The 12066-nt window shown below is 44.7% G+C and overlaps 1 protein-coding gene across 4 annotated transcripts in view; it reads left to right on the top strand.

The window, feature by feature from the left end:
• Window positions 1-1422: 1422 nt before the first annotated feature.
• Window positions 1423-12066, top strand: part of SPTB (spectrin beta, erythrocytic) — a 167540-nt gene continuing 156896 nt past the window's right edge. For 3 of the 4 annotated variants that reach the window (XM_061609475.1, XM_061609477.1, XM_061609476.1), the window contains exon 1: window positions 1423-2302. The gene's annotated coding sequence lies outside the window, so the exon portion shown is untranslated. The remainder of the gene's footprint in view (window positions 2303-12066) is intronic. The other variant, XM_061609485.1, reaches the window with a different exon arrangement.

Below are 12066 nucleotides of genomic sequence, written 5' to 3'. Positions count from 1 at the left end.
CCAGTAGAAATCTGGCTTCCTGCAACTTGAGCTCATTATTCTGTGTCCTGCACTCTGGGATGATCAAGAAGAAATCCTGGTCCTCCTCTGTGTGGCAACTTTTCATGTACTTGAAGAATGCTATCATATCTCCCCTCAGTCTTCTCTTCTCCAGGCTAAACATGCCCAGTTCTTTCAGTCTCTCCTCATAGGGCTTTGTTTCCAGTCCCCTGATCAGCCTTGTTGCCCTCCTCTGAACCTGTTCCAGTTTGTCTGCGTTCTTCTTGAAGTGCGAAGACCAGAACTGGACACGGCATTCAAGATGAGGCCTAACTAGTGCTGAATAGAGGGGAACTAATACTTCACACGATTTGGAAACTATACTTCTGTTAATGCAGCCTAATATAGTGTTTGCCTTTTTTGCAGCCACATCTCACTGTTGGCTCATATTCAGCTTGTGATCAATGACAATTCCAAGATCCTTCTCACATGTCATATTGCTGAGCCAAGTATCTTCTGTTTGTTGGTCCTAAACAGGTGTAAATGCTCAAATGGTTTGTATTAGAATAACATTCCAGTGCTTTTGTTTTGCACAATAAATATATTGATTTTTGTTTCCTAATTTAAAGAGTCGAAAGTTATCAAGAACATTTAATTCCTGAAAAGCACGCATCTCTTCCTCTAATATGCTTTAGCTACAGGACACTGATGGGACCAAGCCTTGTGCGTGTGCCTACAGAATGGCTGAAATTGCCGCGATTGCCTGCTGCATCTCTTTTCGAGCAACAGCAGGTGACCAACTTTCTTTAGGCGAATGCGATTTGTTGGCTCGGAGAGAGAAACAAGAGTTTGCACCAACTCTGCTACAGACGTGACCTGATAAAGGGATTCCACGATCTGAAGACTGAGGATCTGAAGAGCTCTTGCGTTGTGCATAAACCGCCTCCCTCCTCTATTTTATTAACTTCTTGTCTTCCCTGACTATTCCTAAGAGTTGACTATGGAGCATTTCGGTCACCGGCGCCTCTTGCAGTTTTGTTGTGCGGTAATGCCACTGCGCCTGCAGTACAGTGGCCGTTTTACTTGCAGAATGAGGTTATCCGTTGCTTGTTTGGTTGCTGCTGCTGTTTGGGCTCTTATGCGGAAAAGATTGTTTAGAATTCTTTTCCTTTCTAGGTGAGGAGGACAGAGGTAGCAAACGAAAGCGCAGCTTGAACGATCACCGTGACTCGAGACTTCAGCAGGTCAAGGGAGGAAGGGCTCGACATGCAACCTGCTAGGTGGGCAGTCCAAGCATTACACGCGCGTTCTCGCGCTGCTTGGTAGCCTGTAACTTCAAATTTTCCATTTGCTGGGGAAAAAAGCGGGAAGGAGATATAGCCTAGCCGGCATAGAGGAGGCGTGTGTGCATGTGATGAGAACTGCCAGTCTTGCGAGAGTAACAAATGAGACTGTTTTCCGGCATGCGTTGCAAACAAGGATCTAGCAGTCTCGGGAAGTCGAGCGGCCACGGACTAGACCCCCACCAGCACCAGAGCTGATCTTTGGGCTGCGCGGCGTAGGCGACGAAAAGAGCCACCGCAACATTTCCTGTCAGTCATCTAAAGGAGCGGGGTGTTTTTGCGAGAAGCAGGAGGAGCCAAACCCGGCCTCCCTCCCAGTCATTAACCTGGGGCAGCCCAGACGACTCCCGCGTCGCCGGAGCAACCCCTTTAGCCTGCCTCTGGCAGAGAATGCCACCCCCTTTGGCGTTCGTCGCCGCGCCTTGAGCGAGGAGACGCTGGTGTCTTTTCTGGGGCTCTTCCGCTTGTGCCCTCACCCTCACCCCCTTTTCGTTTTCGCTCGTGGCTCCTGCAGTCTGGAGCGCGTAGCTTTTTTTCTTGCCTCACGCCGCCCTGGGGTGGTTCGTGCAGGGTTGTTGTGCCTGAGGAGAAGCGGTCTCTTTCCCTCTTTGCCTTGCGCCGGGTGTGGCCCGGCTTGGTGGGTCCTTTCAGCAGCTGGGCAGTAGCAGAGGCAGGTACCGGCGGCTGCTGTGCTGGGCATCGCCAGGTGCTGGCGCTGGCCTGGGGGGGGCCGCTGTGCTGCATTGCGGGGCAGGCGACTCCTCCTCCTCCACCCCCGTTCCCTCCCCCGGAGGAGCGGGACTATCTGGGCCGGGCAGCAGAGCAGTCCCTGGGCAGGAATGTCCCTGCTTGCCCAGATAATGTTATTTATATCGCCGGCTGGTAGGGCGGCTCCGCTCAGCGTTCCCAGGACCACCCGGGCCCCCTTGGGACTGTGTCTCGCCGCCACTCCGTGCTTCTGCTGCTGGTGTCCTAGGCAGGTGAGTCTGACCAGAGAGAACGCAGCTGGACACCTGACTGGGGCTCACGGCGAGGGATAAAATCATGCAAGTGGTGGGAGGGCGGTCTTTTCCTGGAGGTTGCGATGTCGCAGGCATCCCACCCCACCCCGGAAAAAAAAAGATGGGGCATATTTATGGGAGCGTGCGAACGTTGTGGTGAGAAACACTGATGGGGGAATAAGAGAGGAAGGGTTGCAGTTCCTAATTGCCCCCTCTGCAAGGGTGACAGCCGAGGAGGTTGGCCTCTGAGAAGAAGTTAGATTCTCTTCTGTCCCCCAGTTCCGACCCAAGGTTGAGGGAAAGGCTCGGAAGAATAAGGCAAAGTTAGGAGTTTGCGTGTGTGTGAGAAGCTGCCTCTTGCGAGATCTTGAAATTGGCCCGTTACCAGCAGCACACCTGAAAGTGGATTCTCGAAAGGGAGTCTTTGTGGCGGGTAACCTCTTCCAAACTCCTATGTCTCCACAGCCGTGACGCTATGCTATGGGCGTCGACGGCTGATATGTGATCGATTCAGGGCTGCAAGACAGCTGGCCTGCTTAAATTCAGCCTGTGCTCCAACTTTTTTCCCTACAAGGTGTCTTGTGGTCTAAACGACTTAACAGATGTCTTGTGCCACAAAACTTTGTTGATTTTGCTGCAGCAGACTAAGGCTTCAATCCAATACACACTAACCTGGGAGTGAGCTCAGTGGAGCAGCCTAAGAGTCACCCCCCCATTTGCCTGTTACACACTTGCCCCCGAATCCTCATTAGACTTGTGAGTTTTGGCTTGCTAATGCTGCCCTTTGTGTAGGTGTATATTCCAAACCTTGAAAGGAGCACCAGGTGACACAGTCCTATCTCATACTATGCATTTGTAATACTCAGTTCATGGTACTCAGTGTTGGGACACCTCTTACATGTTTGGGGGAAATCCTCTGATGGAGGAGATGCGTGGGTAGTATGAGTTAACGTAAGCAAGTTGTGGTATCTTTGTATCATTTGGTGGGTGCAAACAAGAGATTATTCGACATCGTCAATATGGCTTTCCTCAGCCATTCATTTTCAGAGGAAGTGTATTTGTGTTTACAGTAATATAGCTGAGGTAAGGACAGAGCCTCCAAGAGTTGATGTTACATAAAACTAGGTATGATTAACCTGTTTTAGGCCCTTCAGTGTTTCTTTTGTGCACATGACGGGACTTTCTATTGAACTTCTCACCTAAATGTAGCTAGCTAACATTTGATATATTGGATTTCTGAGCTCTTGCATTTGTTGGTCTTCACAATAAGTATGTGTAAACAATCTAAAGTTATCTCCCTCTGCATCCTACACAGTAGCAGGATGAAATTCTTCTGTGATGAGAACATAGCAAAGATGTTATAAACAAACTCTGATTTAAAAGGTTTTGCCCTCTTTCTGTATGTATGTTACTCTGATTTAAAAGGTTTTGCCCTCTTTCTGTATGTATGTTACATACACTTTTTTCTGTCACAGTGGATTTAAGAATGCATAATGCTGAAGCCAAAAACATCCTCTTGTGATCTGCCTAGTTATGAGGGTTGGTCTTAATGTGATTCTGTATGATTTAGTAGCTACCTATCTGTAAGTATATAGAAGTATGCTTGATTGTCTTGAATGGCTTTAGTTTCTTTGAGGCTTCTTAACTGTTCAGAACAGCAGAGGCTTGAAACTGATAAATAATGGACAAGGAGTATTTGACTTGCTTGGCCTGTAGGGGAATCTTGGGTTGTAACTTTTGTCTGTACATATTTATTGATGTGACAAATACGGTTAGTGTAGACCATCAGGCTGTATCAGTGGTGATGCTGTGTACTTCTCAGCTTGTAAAATGTATGGTCTTGTAATTCCTATTTCGTAATGCTGCACCGTGGACTTTCTTTCTTTCTTTCTTTCTTTCTTTTTCTTTCTTTCTTTCTTTCTTTCTTTCTTTCTTTCTTTCAAATGAGGATAACTATAAAGCTATTAAGGACTGTTGTTACAAATAAAATATTCAGAAACCTTGAACATGAGAGAACTTAAGTACAGTGTGATACAGTTTATGGATGTTCCAAGAGTTTCATTGTTACAGCTTGATCCTGTGCATGTTTACTTGGAAGTAATTCCCACAAGTAAGTTTAGGGTTACAGCCTTGGGTTGTGATGTCAAAAGAAATCATTGGGGAGGACTTGTTCATCTATATGTAATTAGAGTGAAGAGCTTAGCAACATACAATGTAATGCATTGTGTTAATTGAGCTTTTGCTTATTATGTTTTTTGTGGTGTGTGGGTGGTTTTTTTTTACAGTTTATACCCACATATGTAAGAATCTATAACTTCCAGGATGAAAGAATTCTTTCTTTCTCTCTGCCTGCCTGTTAGCATTAGCTGTCATTTTGAAATGGCTGTTTTATATAAATCTCCTTGTCCAGCACAGAAACATGTATTCTTCATACCTCTTCATTACCTGTGGTCAGAGTAATAAATAATTGTTCTTGCAAGAGCTGTAAAATAAGTCTCTGGCCTGGGACTTAGTCAAATCTCTATGCTGAAAAGGGTGGGATGAAGGTTTCTTACCCAGTCTTCTACAACTTGTTTCTCCTCAATATGTACTGTTGAGAGAGAAAAGGTCCAGTAGTAAGGCTGTTACTGATTCACCAGCTCTATCAGTTTGGAAAAATAAGTTTTTTGTGATATTCAGTACCTAATTTATGCATAAACTACACTATCAGTCTGTGGAGAAGACAACTGTCAGTATTTGGCAATGTAGAAAAAATGATTGGGCTCTTTGCTAATCTGTAAATTGTGCTCATTCTTCAGTGTGTCAGAAAGCAGAGAAATGGCAACAATATAGAGACAAAAGATAGGTTTTTTTGTAAAAATATTCCTTTTGTTAGCTTAAATATCTTTTAGCTATAGCTGTTGTTAGCTGTGGATACTTGTGTCTCTGTAGGCTGTGCTATTATTAGCTTCTTTTCTCTCTCTAGTACCAATCAATTGTGCATAACAGTGCCTAAAAAACATCCTATTCTTATTTCTTGTGCTTTGTTCTTTGTTGCGGTATATCTGCAGTCTTTCTACAAACCATTCACAGTGCCCAGATCAACCTTCTTTGCCAGGCCATCTTGTGCTCCTTCCACAGTAAGCACCAAAACCCACCATCTGCCTGTGATCCCATCTGTCTTGACACTAGGGATGGGGGAGAACATTCGCTAAATCGGACAGTGCCGGATTTCGACTGAATTTGACAGTCCGCTATCTTTTCAGACCGGCATTGATTTCTTGTGGCGGGCCACAGCTGTAATCTGCACAGATTTTTTTTTAATATCCCCTCTATTTTACATAATTATCTTTGTAATTTTCTCCAAGTTTTTTTTATTAAGAAAGCTTAAAATTTAGCAGGAAAAAAGACATTAAAATAGTACTGCAACAAAACAAGAATAGTGAATAGTGAAAGGGGAGGGGGAATCATTAAGCAGCACATCAGTTAGCCTGAGGCAAGAGACAAACTCAAAGACGATAGTCTGTCTCATTGATGTGTAAATAGGGGGAAAAATTGTGGAACACCGTGATCGTTTACACATGCATTTAAGTTAAAAATTACATTTTTTTCCGCCACAAAAAAACAACCTCAGCTCGAAGAACCCTCCAAAAAACCACAGTGCATTGAATCTGCAAGTGCCAAAGCAAGTGGGAACAAAAAAAAGGGTGGATCAGTATCGAGCGATGGACTATTGGAATGCAAGCCGATTGGAACTAGGCAGTGAACCCCATCCCTACTTAACACTGCCTAGAAAAGCTAGTTGGAAATTAGCTTGGTATTTTTTTCATCCATATCTTCTGCTTATTAATTCATGCTATATGTGTGTAATCACTATGTATATGTGTATAGCACTGTGTATAATCCAAGGGACTGACCCACAATCACACTGTGCCACTGTGTTGGCATTCTCCACAACCCCAGCAAACTGCAGGCACCTCAAGAGGTGGTCAGTCACACTGCTTTGCTTCTTCCAGTGGCACTGCTGTAACGAGGAAGAGGAGCAGTGTCAACAAATCTTGTGGCGTTATTTTTCTAACTGGGAGCTGTTGTGACTGGAGGGAGGTCTTGGTCTTAAAAGATTGTGATGGGACTAAGGTCCATTTATATGTGACATACCTCTATGCAGGAAAAAAGTTACATTACATACGAAGTATCCATAAAAAGGATATATAGATTTGCTGTGTTTATGTTCATGTCACACCCTCTGGTAATATAAGAAGCTGCCTTATATCAGGGCAAACTTTTTGTTCATCTAGCCTAGCAGTGTTCATCTAGCCTAGATCATCTACACTGCAGTGGCTCTCCAGATTTCAGGCAGACCCTGCTATATGAGGTTACTTAACAGGAGATGCCTAGGGATTGTCCCTGAGGACTTTCTGCATGCAAAACTTGTGCTCTACCCATTGAGCTAATCTTCTTCCCCATTCTTCAGGGAGCTAAGTGCAATGAATATAGTTTACCACCATATCAGACTAAAACCACATTGGTTACCCCACTGCTGAAAGATCTGCACCCGTTGCGGATTTGCTCCTGAACTTGGTTCAAGGTACTTGTGTTAATTCACAAAGCTCTAAACAACTTGGGCCCAAAGTACCTTCAGGATTTACTAACTCCCAACGTTCCATTTCCATCATTGAGATCTTCTGATGTGGCACTTTTGGTGATTCCCCATGCCCCTGAGGTTTGGTTGGCTTCCACCAGGGACCAAACCTTTAGTGTGGCAGGCCCTGCCCTTTGGAACTCCCTACCAACAGTGATTCGGCAAGAACAATCCCTTCTTTCAGGCATCTTTTGAAAACCAAACTTTTTAGACAGGCCTTTTAACATGATTTTTTCCTTCCAACCAATGCAATATTTGATGATGCTTTTATTATTGTTTTTATTGGTTTTTAATTTTATAATGGTGTTGTATGTTGTAAGCCACCTTGATGTATATTTTTATGAAAGTGTGGCTTATGAATAAATAAATACCAACTCTATCAGCTTTTTGAGAGGAGGGGCTATTGTTGTTTTAATGAACATGTTGAAGTTCTTGTAAAGCCTGCCTCTAATCTAGTCTCATACTTTATCTTTGAGCTCTGATGCAACCATCCATCAAGGAATTTTTTACCTAAAGCAGGAGGTGGATGGCATGCAATGTAACAGTAGATTTCATACATGAACATGTGATTTGTATCTGTTCCACTTTATGTAACCTTTGAGAACATTTCCTAAATCAGGACAGAGAAGGATGTGCATCTGATTTTCTTTTGATTTTGATATGGCTAAATTTGTATTTTATTAGTGAGGAGAAAGTTCACATTTGTGGGTATAACAGTGCTGAATTTCAATAAATTATTTTACTGAACTAGTCTGAATACTGTTTTTCATAAATAGCATATAAGGTTAATTAATTGAAAGTTGCCATATGGTTTGATTCTCAAAACTGAAAGCTTCCCAGGTCTAACCCTGAAAGTGATGAATGAATTGAGCCTGAATTTTACTGAATGTGTCACTGTTTCCCAGCTGGGTGTTCTTGCAAGTGGGTATTGCAACTGCCGTTTCATGTGAAATGCATCACTAGTGAAATGTTGTAACAGAGGAAAGAAATGAGGAAATCCATTCTCAGATCAAATGTACGTTCTATGCAATATAGGTTTATACTGAAATACAGTTGTAGAATATTTCATTTATTTATTTATTAGATTTATATCCCACCCTTCCTCCCAATAGGAGCCCGGAGCGGCAAACAAAAGCACTAAAAACACTTTAAAACATAAAATCAGACTAAAATATATTAAAAACAAAACATGCTTAAAAACATATTAAAACATCTTTAAAAACATTAAAAAGGGGGGGAAAGCTTTAAAAACATTTTTTTAAAAAGCTTTAAAAACATATTAAAAAGCATTTCCAACACAGATGCAGACTGGGATAAGGTCTTTACATAAAAGGCTTGTTGAAAGAAGAAGGTCTTCACCAAAAAGATAACAGAGATGGTGCCTATCTAATATTTAAGGGGAGGGATTTCCAAAGGGAAGGTGTCTACACTAAAGGTATGTTTCCTATGTTGTGCGGAACAGACCACCTGATAAGATGGTATCTGCAGGAGGCCCTCACCTGCAGAGCACAGTGATTGACAACTGGGTATATAAGGGATAAGACAGTCTTTCAGGTATTCTGGTCCCAAGCTGTACAGGGCTTTGTACATCAAAACTAGAATCTTGAACTTAGCCTGGTAGCTAATAGGCAGCCAGTACAATTGTTCCAGCAGTGGGGTGACTTGTTGGCGATATCCTGTGTGATGCCCCTGTATTTATAATATTGTAAATATGGTAAGTGTGTGTTTATTAGAGTATATATGGTAAGTAGACTGAGTGAGAGGGGAGAGTACATGGGCTGGAATGCTGGTGAATGTTGTATTATGATTGGCTGAGCGTTTGAGTGTCTGAAGGTATAAATGACAGGATGGCAGTTGAGAGAGAGTTCTGTTGGTTGATGAGGGAGGTTGGAGTTGGTTTTGTGGGTTGGATTGGATTTAGATGGGTAGTGAGGCAGGTTATTGACGGCTAGAAACATAAAGAGTAATGCATCTGATGAAACCATACACTTGTTAAACTATACCTTTAAGTAATCTTGTTATTCCTGTATATATAAATAAATATTTCTTGGTTTATCAGAACATCTGATCTTTGGCTGGTTACACAGACCAGAAGGGTGGGCAGGACATATACCAAGGTGGGGAAACAGTATTAATGGTGGCTGCGGTAAAGAGATAGTGTAACATCATCAGGTATCCAGAGCAACCCAGGGCTGTATGCTTTATAGGCACAAAGATACAGGGAGGTTGTGCCCTGCAAGTGCACCCAGACACAAAGTATCAATAGGCCTGGAGGAGACTAAGGCACAGTCTCAAGGCAATATTGAATTACTGGGAGTGACTGGTGCTGCTGCCTAGCAGTGGGATCTTGAGAGATCTTTGCTAGAGCTTGTGAGAGAACCATTTAAAAACCAGGACCCTGAGGTGGGACTGTAACAAGGCAGTAGCCACAGGCAGGATCCTAGCAGGTGGTGGCCTGAGGTGGGATCCTGACAGAAGGGACCTGACACCCTGCCCCAGTGAGCAGTCTCGCTGTCGCAGTTTGCACCAGCTGCAGCTTCCGGACCAACCTCAAGGACAGCCCCACATAGAGGGCATTACAGTAATCCAGCCTGGAAGTTACCAGTGCATGGACAACAGTGGTTAGGCTATCCCAGTCTAGAAACGTCTGCACCTGTTTCCATCCAAAGCTGGTAAAAGGCACTCCTAGCCGCTGAGATCACCTGGGCCTCTAGCAACAAAGATGGATCCAGGAGCACCCCCAGACTATGAACCTGCTCAGTCAGAGGGAGAATGACCCCATCCAAAGCAGGCAATTGACCAATAATCTGAACTTGAGAATCGCCATCCTACAGCATCTCCATCTTGCTAGGATTCAGACTCAGTTTATTGTCCCTCATCCAGCCCACCACCACCAGCAGTCTAGGGCTTGCACGGCCTCTCCCGATTCAGATGTTACAGAGAAATAGAACTGTATATCATCAGCGTACTGCTGACACCTTGCCCCAAATCTCCTGATGACTGCTCCCAAGGTCTGCATATAGATGTTAATCAGCATTGGGGGACAAGATGTTCAGTTCAGTTAACTGTATTTTGTTGTTTTTTGTAGTTGATGCTCTAAGATGTTTGGACTTGTACACCACTTAGAGTTTTATTTAAATATAAGTGGTATATAAATGGACTAAATAAATAAATAATTAATAAAGATGATACCCTGTGGCACCCCACAGCACAACTGCCAGGGGGCCGAAAGACAATCACCCAATGCTATTCTCTGAAAACGACCCTGGAGATAGGATCGGAACCACTGTAAAACAGTGCCTCCGATACCCATCTCACCAAGTTGGCCCACAAGGATACCATGGTCAATGGTATCAAAAGCCGCTGAGAGATCAAGTAAGAATAACAGGGTCACACTCCCCCTGTCCTTCTCCCAATAAAGGTCATCCATCAGGGCAAACAAAACCAATTCAGTCCCATAACCATCCCTGAACCCAGACTGGAATGGGTCAAGATAATCTGTTTCATTGAAGAGTACTTGCAATTGCTGTGCCACAATCCCCTTGATCACCTTCCCTAAAGGTGTGACCGGGTGGTAGTTGTCACAAACCAGTGGGCCAGGGTGTGCTTTTTCAGGAGTGGTTGATCACCGCCTCTTTCAGGAAAGCTGGAACCTCTTCTTCCTGCAACGATGCATTGACCACACCCTGGATCCACTCAATCAAACCCCTCAGCAAGCTTTAACAAGCCAAGAAGGGCAAAGGTTGAGAGGACACGTTGCTGGTTGCATCATTGCAAACACCTTGTTCATGTCATCAGGCTGCATCAACAAACCGATCCCAAGAAGTTGCAGCAAATGTTGCACTGGACACCTCCCTGGGGACTACAGTAGATGTGGTGGGGCATTGAGATTGCTACGGAGGCGAGCAACTTTACCCTCAAAGTGCCTTGCAAACAATTCACAGTGGGACTCCGAAGAGTCTAAGACTCCATTTCCTGGAGATGGTGTCAACAGACTCCTGACAATATGGAAAAGCTCCTCTGGATGGGTACTTGAGGCAATGATGGTAGAGAAGTGGGCCGCCTTTGCACCCTCACTGCCACACAGTAGGCAAGGTTATGATGTTTTACTTGTGCCCGATCAGCCTCACAGCACGTATTTTGCCACTTGCGGTCTAGTCACCATCCAGCTTGTTTCATTGCCCTTAGCTCACTGGTGTACCAAGGTGCAAACCGGGCTCCACAATGCTGGAGAGGGCGCTTGGGGGCAACCGTGTCAAGAGCCCAACACACCTTGCTGTTCCACAGCGTGACCAGGGCTTCAGCAGGGTCATTTGCTCTATCTACTGGGAACTCCCTCAGGGCATTCAGGAATCCTGTGGATTCCATTAGTCTCTGAGGGTGGACCATCTTAATTTCTCCACCACCTCTTCAGGGGAGGATTGGAGCCATAAGTCTAAACTTCACCAGTAAGTGGTCTGACCATGACATTGGGGTGACATCCAACTCCCCATCTCCCAAACACCCCTTCCTCCACCTGGAGCAAAAACCAAGTGGAGGGTGTGCCCTGCCCTATGTGTCAGGCTGGTGACAAATTGAGACAGCCCCATGGTTGTCATGGAAGCCATGAAGTTCCGAGCCAGAACACTAAAAACAGCCCCAGCATGGACATTGAAATCACCCAGGACTATTGCTCTGGCCTCTAATAGCATAGCTGAGATGTTCTCCACCAGCTTGGTCAGAGAAGTTGATGAGAAGCAGATGGTACACCAGCAGCAACCCTACTTTACTGTCTCCTTGGCTGGACACTGTGTGCAGGCCCTCACAGCCAGCTCCAGATAGAATGGTTTCCTGGTGACAGAGATGGAATTTCTGTAGACCACAGCAACTCCTCCCCCCATCCCTGCAGTCTGTGCTGGTGTTGCACAAAGTATCCAGGTAGGCAAAGCTGGGTCAGATCCCAGTTAATGCACCCAGGTCTTGGTAATGCACACCAAATCGGCACCTTCATCCACAATCAGATCATGGATGAGTGTACCGATCTGGCGTTAAACAACAACACACACAGGCCAGTGGCACAGCAGATGAGCAACGAGGAACCCATCCATGAGAGGAGTGGGACCGAGGAACAAGGTGTAGATAG

This window comes from Rhineura floridana, chromosome 2 (assembly GCF_030035675.1).
Source record: "Rhineura floridana isolate rRhiFlo1 chromosome 2, rRhiFlo1.hap2, whole genome shotgun sequence".
NCBI lineage: Eukaryota > Metazoa > Chordata > Lepidosauria > Squamata > Rhineuridae > Rhineura > Rhineura floridana.
The sequence above is the reverse complement of the archived record's forward strand: the minus strand, read 5'-3'. Positions and strand labels throughout refer to the sequence as shown.